The 10,982-nt window shown below is 59.8% G+C and overlaps 3 pseudogenes; 1 reads left to right on the forward strand and 2 right to left on the reverse strand.

Annotated features, from left to right (window-relative positions):
• LOC102990348 (thimet oligopeptidase-like) overlaps positions 1–609 on the reverse strand; it is a 4,446-nt pseudogene extending 3,837 nt beyond the window's left edge.
• Positions 610–4,918: 4,309 nt separating this feature from the next.
• LOC112064297 (serine/arginine-rich splicing factor 3-like) lies at positions 4,919–7,287 on the reverse strand (annotated as a pseudogene).
• LOC102990514 (thimet oligopeptidase-like) lies at positions 7,286–10,982 on the forward strand (annotated as a pseudogene).

Raw genomic sequence — 10,982 nt, forward strand, 5'->3', positions numbered from 1 at the left:
GGCCCCCGTGCCCGGAACCCACCCTGGATGCCAGAGTCCCACAGTCCTCCGAGTCCCGTTTCCTCCACCACAAGGCACAGCACCGGCCGAAGCGGGACAGCGTTTGAGTTGAGTAACAAGGACTGTCGCTGAGCCCTGGGTCGGGCCTGGTACCCGCGTTAACCGCGTCTTTCACTTTCTGACGCAAACCAGCCAGCGCAGGGCTGCACCCCAGCCCCTTCTGTACGGGGCTCCCACACTCGGGGCCACCGTCCCCCTACGCTCATCACCCCGGAGAGGCCCGGAGCCCCGGGGTCATTCTAGCCGATCCTGAGCCTGCTCCTTCCCGGGGACGCACACCTCAGGCTCCAGTCCCCAGCCACCCCTCCCCTCATTCCTGCCTAACCCTCGTGCTCCTGGCAGGCCCTAGGTGACGAGGCGTGCCCCTGCCCAGAACCACGAGTGACAAGCTCTTTCCTCATCAGCTGGCCTCACTGTTCTCTGTCCTCCACACAAACCGACTCGGTCAGCGCTCACGACCACCTCTGAGGGGATCCTCGGGTCACGCACGTTACAGATGGTGGACAGGGACAATGGGGTCCAGTGACCGGCCTCCGGGCACCCAGCCATTTGGAGACAGAGCTGGGTCTGATCCCGGCCATCAGGATGCGTGTAGTTATGGTGCCCACGCCCCCCACCGAGGTGACACCCTTGACCATGGGTGGCTTGCAGTACCCGCTCCCCTCCCCACCCCACGGGGCTGCCTCCCGGGAGGGGCCGGGCTGCCCATCTCCCACCTGTCCAGGGTGTCGCAGGGACCCCGTCCTGCTGGACCATGGGTGGGAAGAGTTGAGGACTCTGGGGTCCACGCTGGGGGCAGAGGGGTGTCAGGCAGCTGGGAGGACCTGAAGGGACAGGCCCCGGGTGCGGGGGTGGGCCCACTGGGAAGCCGCACGGCCGCAGGGCTCAGCCAAGAGAGGAGGGAGGGGGTGAAGGAGGACATCACGCTCTTCAGCCTCTCGTCGCCCCCCAGCCTCCGTGCCCAGTGGGAGCCACGCTGCGAAGTACAGGAGAAACGGGTCGGGTCTTGGCCCCCAGTCCTGGCACACAGCTCCTAAAGTCACAGGAAGGGTTGCATCTTACAGCCCCACTGCCTGCCCACCTCCTGGGGGGAGAGAGGGCCAGGGGTGGCAACGTGAATCAGTTGCCCATGGCCACCGAGGTAATCGTGCTCATGGAACAAAATCTCTTGGTAAACACGGGGTTCAGAGAGCTGCGGAGTGGGCGCCTGCAGGGGGCCTGGAAGCCCCGCGCTCCGCCCCACACCTCCCCACCTCCTCCTTCCACCTGGCTGTTCCTTTATAATAGCCCGGTGCTCTAGTCCGTGGACTGGGTGCCTGTGTGCTGGGGGCCACGCCAGCCAACGAACGGAACTCGGGCTGGGGGCATGGGAACTCCTGACATGCGTGACCCGAGGACCCCCTCAGAGGTGGTCGTGAGCGCTGACCGAGTCGGTTTGTGTGGAGGACAGAGAACAGTGAGGCCAGCTGATGAGGAAAGAGCTTGTCACTCGTGGTTCTGGGCAGGGGCACGCCTCGTCACCTAGGGCCTGCCAGGAGCACGAGGGTTAGGCAGGAATGAGGGGAGGGGTGGCTGGGGACTGGAGCCTGAGGTGTGCGTCCCCGGGAAGGAGCAGGCTCAGGATCGGCTAGAATGACCCCGGGGCTCCGGGCCTCTCCGGGGTGATGAGCGTAGGGGGACGGTGGCCCCGAGTGTGGGAGCCCCGTACAGAAGGGGCTGGGGTGCAGCCCTGCGCTGGCTGGTTTGCGTCAGAAAGTGAAAGACGCGGTTAACGCGGGTACCAGGCCCGACCCAGGGCTCAGCGACAGTCCTTGTTACTCAACTCAAACGCTGTCCCGCTTCGGCCGGTGCTGTGCCTTGTGGTGGAGGAAACGGGACTCGGAGGACTGTGGGACTCTGGCATCCAGGGTGGGTTCCGGGCACGGGGGCCCCGAAGTTCTCCGGAGCGGCAGGCACATGGAGCTTCGAGGTGGGGGAGGTGAGGGTGTGGACCGTGGGGCTGCGCAGACTACCTTGACACCTGAGAACCACTGGCCCGAGGGACCACGGGGACGCCCGTGGAGGGGGGGCGCCCAGGAGAGGCGGCCTGCTGGCGCGGGGCGGGGTCCTGAGTGCCACCCCGCCCTCCCAGGGCGCCCTGTGCTCCTGCCCAGTCGTGGCCGGCGGGGCCGTGAGGCTGCAGGGAGGCCAGTGCCCGGCACGGCGCCTGCTGCCCGCAGAGGCCCGGCGTCCCTCGGGCTGCTTCTGAGCCAGGCGTGCCCGACGAGCCCCTCCTCCTGGCAGAGCCAGCGGGCACACTCCCCAGGCGCCCCTCCTGTCCTCCGACAGGCATGTCTGCTCAGTCCCGGAGCGGGAGCGGGGCCGGGCGCGCTGAGTCCTGGGCTGGGCAGGGGGCGCAGCCTGGGCAGGCCCTCGAGGCGCGCCGCCTGCTGCTGGCCCGGCAGGGGCCCCGGGGAACCGGCTCCTTCCCCTGCGCCCCACGTCTCTCCCTCCCCCAGGCAGGTCCATTTCTACCTGTTTCTGCAAACCAGATAGACCCTGAAGGGACAGAAACTGAGCTCCGTTGAAATGGCTGAAGCTTAGGCTGTCACCTTGGGGTAACTCCTGAGGAGGGTCCTAACAGTTAGGACCCGAGGCCCTTTCTTTCCCATCTCCCTCCTCTCTCTCGTCTGCCTCATCCACCTCTTCTCTCTGAATCCCCCTCCGTGCCCCCCCCGCACCCCGATTTCACGGCCGTCTTCGTCCTTCAGAAAATCAAGAGCATCAAGAAGAAGCTGAGGACTTATTTGTTAGCGCATTGGTTAAGAATTTGCCTGCCAATGCAGGAGACATGGGTTCGAGCCCTGGTCCGGGAAGATCCCACATGCCACGGAGCACCTAAGCCCGTGCGCCACAACTCCTGAGCCTGCGCTCTAGAGCCCGTGAGCCACAATTACTGACCCTGTGTGCCACAATTGCTGAGCCCATGCTCCGCAACAAGAGAAGCCACTAAAATGAGAAGCCTGCTAACCGCAACGAAGAGTATCCCTTGCTCGCCGCAACTAGAGAAAGCCCGTGTGCAGCAAGGAAGACCCAACGCAGGCAAAAATAAATAAATATATTAATTAATTAAATTTTTTTAAAAAATAAAAAAAAAGCTGAGTCTCCTGTGCATCGACTTCAATACGAACCTGAATGGGGACATGACTTTCCTGCCATTCACGCGCGAGGAGCTGGGTGCGTGCGGGCCCCGCGGGGGGGTCGAGAGGTGTCCGTATACCCCTGACTCCCAGTAGGGCCTTCTTCTCCTGAGGTGCTCATAGTGTTTGGGTCCCAAGTTTCTGGATCCTTCCTAGGGGAAGGTGGCTGTCTGTCTACCGAGATTCTGCCCCGAAGGGGCTTGTCCCTCGAGACCCCGCCCCCCTGCTCTCTGTGATGTTTCTTTAATCTCACAGGGTCCTCCCGCACCTGACCCGGCGTGGGGTTTTGAAGGGCTGGGACCTGGGAGGTTTTTTCAGCTTCTGCCCTCTTCCCCGAATGCTTTATTTTGAAAACTTCACACCTGTAGGGAAGTGGCAAGAATAGTACCAGGGAGACCCCGTGTGCTCCCCAGGCCCGGCCTCCCTACTTGGATGCCATGTGTGCTGTTCCTGCACCGGGGCCTCCGGACACATCGCCAGGAGCAAGGGCGCCTCCTGAGTCCCCGGGTGCAGGCCCCCCTCGGGAAGCAGAGCGTGGAGCTGTCCCCCAGCCTTCCCGATGGTGGTCTTTTTAAAAACTTAATTTTGGCTGCGTTGGGTCTTCGTTGCTGCACGCGGGCTTTCTCTAGGTGCGGCGAGCGGGGTCTCCTCTTCGTTGCGGGCACGTGCTTCTCATTAGGGTGGCTTCTTTTGTTTCAGAGCACAGGCTCTAGACGTGCGGGCTTCTGTAGTTGTGGCATGGGGGCTCAGTAGTTGTGGCTCCCAGGATCTAGAGCGCAGGCTCAGTAGTTGTGGCACACGGGCTTAGTTGATCTGCGGCAAGTGGGACCCTTCCGGACCAGGGCTCTAACCCGTGTACCCTGCATTGGCAGGCGGATCCTTTTTTTTTTTTTTCTTTTGGAACCAAAACTTTAATCCCAAGGATTCTCCCAAAACATATTACAAATGACAGCATGAAAAAAAAATTGCACAGTAACTCAAAGTTCAGCTCTCCAATATACTCTTAATCTGGCAGGACACTGGTATCTTGATAATCTCAAGATTTCCAAAAAATATTACAAAGAACTATGTATTCATGTACAACAATCACAGAGGGGACTTATGACCTAAATCAAAGGTAAACTAACTTTCTTGAAACTTCTTAGATTCTAAACTCACTGGACAATCTCTTGTCCGGTGTGAAGACTAGTGGAATTTTTAAGCCTCTAATCTAGGGTAAGGGTGCAGCTTTAATTTTTACCTGCTGGCTTGTGTTCACAGCACCTTTTAAAGACTGCTTGCTTAACTACAGCTGCATACCATCCCAGCTACAGAAAGTCTTTTCAATGTTTGCCAGTGTTTTTTCCATAATAGTAAACATCACACTTTAGCTGGGCAGAAGTTAGAGTTTTATTATCAGTCTAGGCAAGACCAAAAATTCAAAGCAAATTCAATTTTGCTTAAGGGAACATTGTAAAGTAACAATTCTTCATATTACATGCCTAATATGACCCATTTCAAGCCACAGAGAATGACACCTTTATGTGTCACTGTCCCAAGAGACAAACAAATGTGAACAGCTAAAACATTTTAAAAGTGCACCAAGCTTCGGAAGTCTCAAACAAAACTTGAATTTTCTGTACATACTCCTGTCAAATGAAGTTATTTCCTGTACACCACTCCTCTTGCAAAGTGGTCTTCTATTTCCTTTCATTCGACCTGGATCGGCTAGGAAACCTAGAGAAAGATCGGGACGGCTTGTGAATTCTCTCCTGGGACAGTGATCTCTGTCTTCTCCTATACCTAGAAAGGGACCTGCTCTGGCTGCGGGAGAAGCTTCTCCGTCTTGGAGATCTATGGCGAGGTGGAGGACTCCTCCTTCAATAATCATCTCGAGGGCAACGACCCCAAGAAAGAGGTGGTCACGATTTTGACTTCTCTTTTCCCCATTCGACAGGTCCACTCTTACTGGGCAGCCACAGAGTTTTCTCCCATCTAGTTCTCGGACAGCATCGGCTGCATCTCGGGGATCTTCACATTCAACAAGAGGGAAGCCGGGAGGGTTTTTAGCAACCCACACACTTCAGAGTGGTCCATAATAGCCTAAAGCTCGTTCGAATTCAGTCTTCTTACCACTGTTTCCAAGATTTCCTACATAAACTTTACAGTCCAACGGAAAGGAATCACGATGCAAGGTGCTCGTGGCTCCTGGGTTTCACGGGCCACAGGGTGATCCTGGACCTCCAGAATCTGGCAGCTGAATCTGCTTTCACAAGCTGTCCTGTGGGGATGCTTTTCTCCCTTTATGTCCAGCCCGGGGCCCTGCTGTCTTGGCCTGGCCTCCTGGGCAAGAGGGTGAACCCCAGCTCCCTGGAGCAGACACTCAGAGCCCTGGTGACCGGACTCATGGGGCTGGGGCGCAGCTGGACAAGTGTGGCCAGCCTGGTGGTGCTTGGCCCCCTCTGCAGTTCCGATTCCAGCTGAGAAAGAGCCTTGCTGTGTTATTTTCTCCTGGTTGTGTAAGGATCCCCCGTGTCATCTGACAGAAATGTAGATGGTGTGTTCTTTCTCTCTTTTCTCCCTGCTTCCTCTCCTCCGTCTCTCCCTCCCTCGCACCCTGTCCCTCTCTGCCTCTCCCTCTCCCTCTTCTCTCCCTCTTTTCTCTTCCTCTTTTCTCTCCCTCTCCCTCTTCCCTCTACCTCTCTCCCCTCCCTCTCCCCCTCCCTCTCCTGGTCTCTCTCCCTCTCCCTCCACCTCCTTCCCTCTCGAAGGAGGTGGAGGGAGAGGGAGAGAGACCAGGAGAGGGAGGGGGAGAGGGAGGGGAGAGAGGGAGAGAGAAAGAAGTAGAGGGAGAGATGGACAGGGAAAGAGGGAGAGGGAGAGAGGGAGGGAGACAGGGACAGGGAGAGGGGGAGGGAGACAGGGAGAAGGAAATAGGGAGAGGGAGAGAGAGACAGGGAAAGAGGGACAGGGAGAGAGGGAGGTAGAGAGGCAGAGGGAGAGATGGAGGGAGAGGGAGAGGCAGGGAGGTACAGGGAGGGAGGGAGAGAGGGAGAGAGAGAAGAAGAGAGGGAGAAGTGCTGAGGAGGGGGGCTCCCTCCCCCTCCCATCCCCTCCCCACTGCTTTCTCTTTTTTCTGCTTCAACAAACACCAGGCGCCTTTTAGATCAGCCCTGATGTCAACTTTGATGCCTGGACGGCCTGACCTCCCCGCTGACTTCCAGCCAGGGACCACCGCTGGGAGATGAAGTCTGCGGGGCCCTGGGTGGCCGGCTGCACAGGCACCTCCTCTGACGCCCAATCTCACCTCGTTTACGAGGTAGCTGCCAGCTACCCTCCCTGACTTCCCAAGATTTGGGGCATTTTTAATATGTGTCGATAATGCCATGAACTACTATTTAACTTTTCCACGAGGACCCATCTCCTGAAATGCAGTGGTTTCCACCGTTGGCTGCACTAAAGAACCCCCAGGGAAGGGAGAGACGTCTCTCCCTCCCTCTCTCTCCCTCTCCCTCCATATCTCCGTCTCCCTCTCTCCCTGTCTCTCTCCTTCTGGGTTGATGCCCGATGAGCTCAGATGCGCAGATGGCCCGCCATCCCCTCTCTGTGGCTTGCATGGGGGATGGGCCTTCTCACTGTGGCCCGGGCACGGCCTTGACATTCAGACATTGGGTCCTGCAAGGACACTTGTGTTTGGTCCATACCGCGTGTGGCTACAGTCTGTGCTTCTCCCGTTTAGCATCTTCAGTAGATGGGGGCTGTGTATGAGCCCTTCGTCTTCCCCGCAGATACCACTGGTGCTCGCTCGGCCTCGCACGTGATGCGGGGAGCACAGGGGACAGTCCTGTGTCCCCACCTTCTTGGGCTGCAGGCAGACCACGTTGGTCCTGTGGTGACTGGGGGCTTCCAGAAGAACCCCACCGCAGAACCGGAGAGGTGGCCCCAGAGAAGGTGGCGTACGCCTGGGGCTGGGCCTCACCAGCGAGCCACGGGCCACCTGCAGCAACAGGTTTCTCACCGTCCAGGGGCTGGGTGTTTGGGCGCCGTGGGGATGAGCTGCTGTCTGCATGGCAGCCGAGTTTGTATTGTTGAGCCCGGGGAGGCCCCTTGGTGGCTCGTGGAGAGCCTGGCCGCATTTCTTCCTTGGCCTTAGAGCCCATCACGGTTCATGCTGTTTCTGGTTCCAAAAGGACCTGTGTTCATAAAGACCACGTGTTAGGACAGCACCAAAGTGTCTAGAAATCCAGGCCAGGAGGAGGAGGGAGGGGGATTGGCTGTGTCCACCAGCGGCCTGAGAGCACTGCCCGCCTGCAGAGACCTGGCCCAGGACCTGCAGGGAGGGCGTGGCCCATTGTCCCCAGCACCAGCCGTCTCTGGGTTCCAGGAGAACTGCGCGATCCTCGGGGAGCTGGTGAGGCTGCAGGCCCAGAAGTCCCACCTGCTGGGGTTCAGCACGCGTGCCGACCCCGTGCTGGAGATGAACATGGCCAAGACCAGCCAGGTGGTGCCCACTTTCCTAGGTAACCCCGCCTCCCCGAGTCCCAGTGGGGACGGGGGTCAGGTGGACCTTGACTGGACGTGGTGCTGCCTGAGACCCCACTGTGTCAACCCTTGGGAGTCGCCTTCCCGGACCCTTCATTCTGCCTTGAGGGGCGCGGGGTCGGGGGCGGCTGGGGGGCCGCCCCAGGGACATAGCCGAGACTCTCCCCTCCGCCCGCAGATGAGCTGGCCCAGAAGCTGAAGCCCCTCAGGGAGCAGGAGCAGCCGGGATCCTGGAGCTAAAGAAGGCCAGTGTCAGAGGCGTGGCCTGCACTTTGACAGGCCCATCAACGCCTGGGATCTGCCCTACTACATGAACCAGGGGGAGGAGACGCGCTACCACGTGGACCAGTACCTGCTCAATGAGTCCTTCCCCATGCAGGTGGTCACGCGCGGGCTACTGGGCATCTCCCAGGAGCTGCTGGGGCTGACCTTCGACCTGGAGGAGGGCGCCAACATGTGTCACGAAGACGTGAGGCTCTACACAGTCTGGGACGCGACCTCGGGCAAGGTCATCCATCGGCAAGTTCTACCTGGACCTCTATCCTCGGTGCGTGTGTGGGGGAACCTGTTGGCCGTGGTCCGGGGCTCCTCTGTGGAAGCAGGGCCTCACCGGCGTCCCTCCCCAGGGAAGGGAAGTCCAGGCACACAGCCTGCTTCAGCCTGCAGCCGGGCTGCCTGGAGCAGGATGGGAGCTGCCAGATCGCGATCGCGGACATGGTGGCCAACTTCACCAAGCCCACGCCCGACCCGCCCTCCCTGCTGCAGCATGATGAGCTGGAGACCTATGTCCACGACTTCGGGCACGTGATGCACCAGCTCTGCTCCCAGGCGCGGGGCTGCAGGCAGGGGACGGGGAAGGCCCTGGCGTGCATGGTCCTCAGGCAGCCCCTCACCATGGGATTCTTTCGCTGATGTCACCCCGCACGTGGCGACGCCCTCGGTGTCAGCTTCCATCATCAAACCCCACCCACTGGGCGCATAAACAATGAAAATGGATGTCCTCGAGGCTCTGGAGGCTGGAAGACCCAGATCAAGGAGTCAGGGCTGGTTTCCTGCATGTTAAATACATGTACTCAAGAGTTGCCTTTAAAAAAGACAAAAGAAAAGAAAGGAACATTGCCTGCAAGTCTGCTGACAGCCGGAAGGCTGTGGGGCCGGGAGCGCCGCACTCTGTGAGGCCCTGGGGCTGCTGCCAGTCTCCGTGGAGGCGCATCAAGTCCCAGTGACTTCCCCACGGGAGGGCCAGCAGCTGAGCGTCTGGGCCCAGGACCCACTGCTCCTTCAGTCTTCCTGCGGTCAGCCCTCTGTCCTGAGAACGATGCTCTCACATGCTGCACCGGAGCGCGTGGGGACAGTTTACTGAGCTGTGCAGCCGTCACTACTTCCCTGTTTTGGACCATTTCCATCACCCCAAAAATGTCCCTCACGCCCTTAGCTATCACTCTGTCCCCTCGCCAGCCCCTGACAACTGGAAAACCACTCTCTGACTCTGTGGATCTACCTGTCCTGGACGTTTCCCCTCAGTGGGGTCACACCCTGTGTGTCCTTGTGTCGGACTTCTCTCGCTGAGCATCGTGTTCTCAGGGTGCATCCACGTGAAAGTGAGTGTCAGGGCTTCACCCCTTTGCGTGGCTGAGGGATGTAAAAAAGACAAGAGAAAAGAAAGCAACGTTGCATGCAAGTCTGGTGGCAGCCGGTGATAAGAACCAGAGGGAAGGCTCTGGGGCCGGGAGCACTGCGCCCTGTGAGGCCCTGGCGCTGCTGCCAGTCTCGGTGGGGCACAGGCAGCACCGTCCCCTAGGAGCTGCTGGACAAGCTCATATAGTCCTGGCAGGCCAACACAGGTGCGGCCGGACCAAACGAAGGGAAGGGGCCTCCCGGACCTCCCGGCCGGAAAGCGCGGCCTGGACACGGTGCCAGCCCCACGTCTCCTTCCTCCCACCCCCAGGCCTCTTCAACCTGCGCCAGATCGTCCTGGCCAAGGTGGACCAGGCCCTGCACACGCAGGCGCCCGCAGATCCAGCCCTGGAGAATGCCCGCCTATGCCAGGAGATTCTGGGGTTCCCAGCCACGCCAGGTAGCCAAGCGCGCGCCGGGCCCACCTTAGCAGTCGGTTGGCATCTACTGCTCACGTCAAGAGGATCATCTGGTGGTGTGTGAAGGGAGACCGACTGACGGGCTCCGGCCGAGGCGCGCTGACCTTTGGCCTCTTCCTGCCTCGGTTCCTGGGCTGGTCCCTCCCGCTGTGGCCCACGGAGTCCGAGGGTGGGGTGGGCGTATCTGCACGTGCTTTCTGGAGAGCCTGGAAGAGGCAGGAGAGGGTTTCCTACACCGGACGGAACGCGTCGACGAGGTCTGCCCGTGCACGTTGGTGCAAGACACGCGGTTCACTCCCTCGTGAGCGCTTTAACCAGTGATCTCCCCATGGTGGAGGGCGAGCCCTGACTCATCCCTCAGAACCTCGGCAGCTGACCTTGTAAGAGGTTTGGGAGTGAACCCTCGTGAGCTTCAGCGGAAAGTCGGCAAAGATTTATTTGTGTCCCTCCACTGAATTGCCCGCAAGGTCCCGGTATCTAGAAGTGTTGGGCCAATACTCCCTCTAGTGGCAGGGGACTCAGACAGGGCTTCTTTGAGCACCCCCACTCTGGGGCAGGGGCAATGAGCGGCCAGGGGGCCCGGCAGGAGCCTCTCCGCGTGTGTCCCAGGGACCCACCTGCCTGAGACCTTCGGCAACCTGGAAGGAAGCTACAACGCCCAGTCCTATGGCTACCTGGGCAGCGAGGTGTACTCCGCGGACACGTTCCACACACACTTCAAGTAGGAGGGTGGCCTGAGTGGCAAGGTGAGAGGCCGGCCTGCCGCGCAGACCAAGACGACACACACTTCAAGTAGGAGGGCGGCCTGAGTGGCAAGGTGAGAGGCCGGCCTGCCGCGCAGACCAAGACGGCGCTATTTGGCCTGAACCTAGATGCTTGTGCCACCCGCCTGGGCCTGCCGGGCTCTGAGGGCCCTGCCCTGGACCCCCTGCTCCCCTGCCCTTTGTTCAGTCACAGCAGACGTGGCCACACCCACACCCTCAGTGAAGGCGGTGCTCCACCCTCCTGTAGCCCCGGCCCCTCTCAGCAGGTTGCCATGGACTACAGAAGCTGCATCCTGAGGCCGGGGGTTCCGAGGATGCCAACGGCAGACATGATGGCCTTAAATGAGTCACAGAGGCCTTAG

The sequence above is a fragment of the Physeter macrocephalus genome, chromosome 18 (genome assembly GCF_002837175.3).
Source record: "Physeter macrocephalus isolate SW-GA chromosome 18, ASM283717v5, whole genome shotgun sequence".
Lineage (NCBI taxonomy): Eukaryota > Metazoa > Chordata > Mammalia > Artiodactyla > Physeteridae > Physeter > Physeter macrocephalus.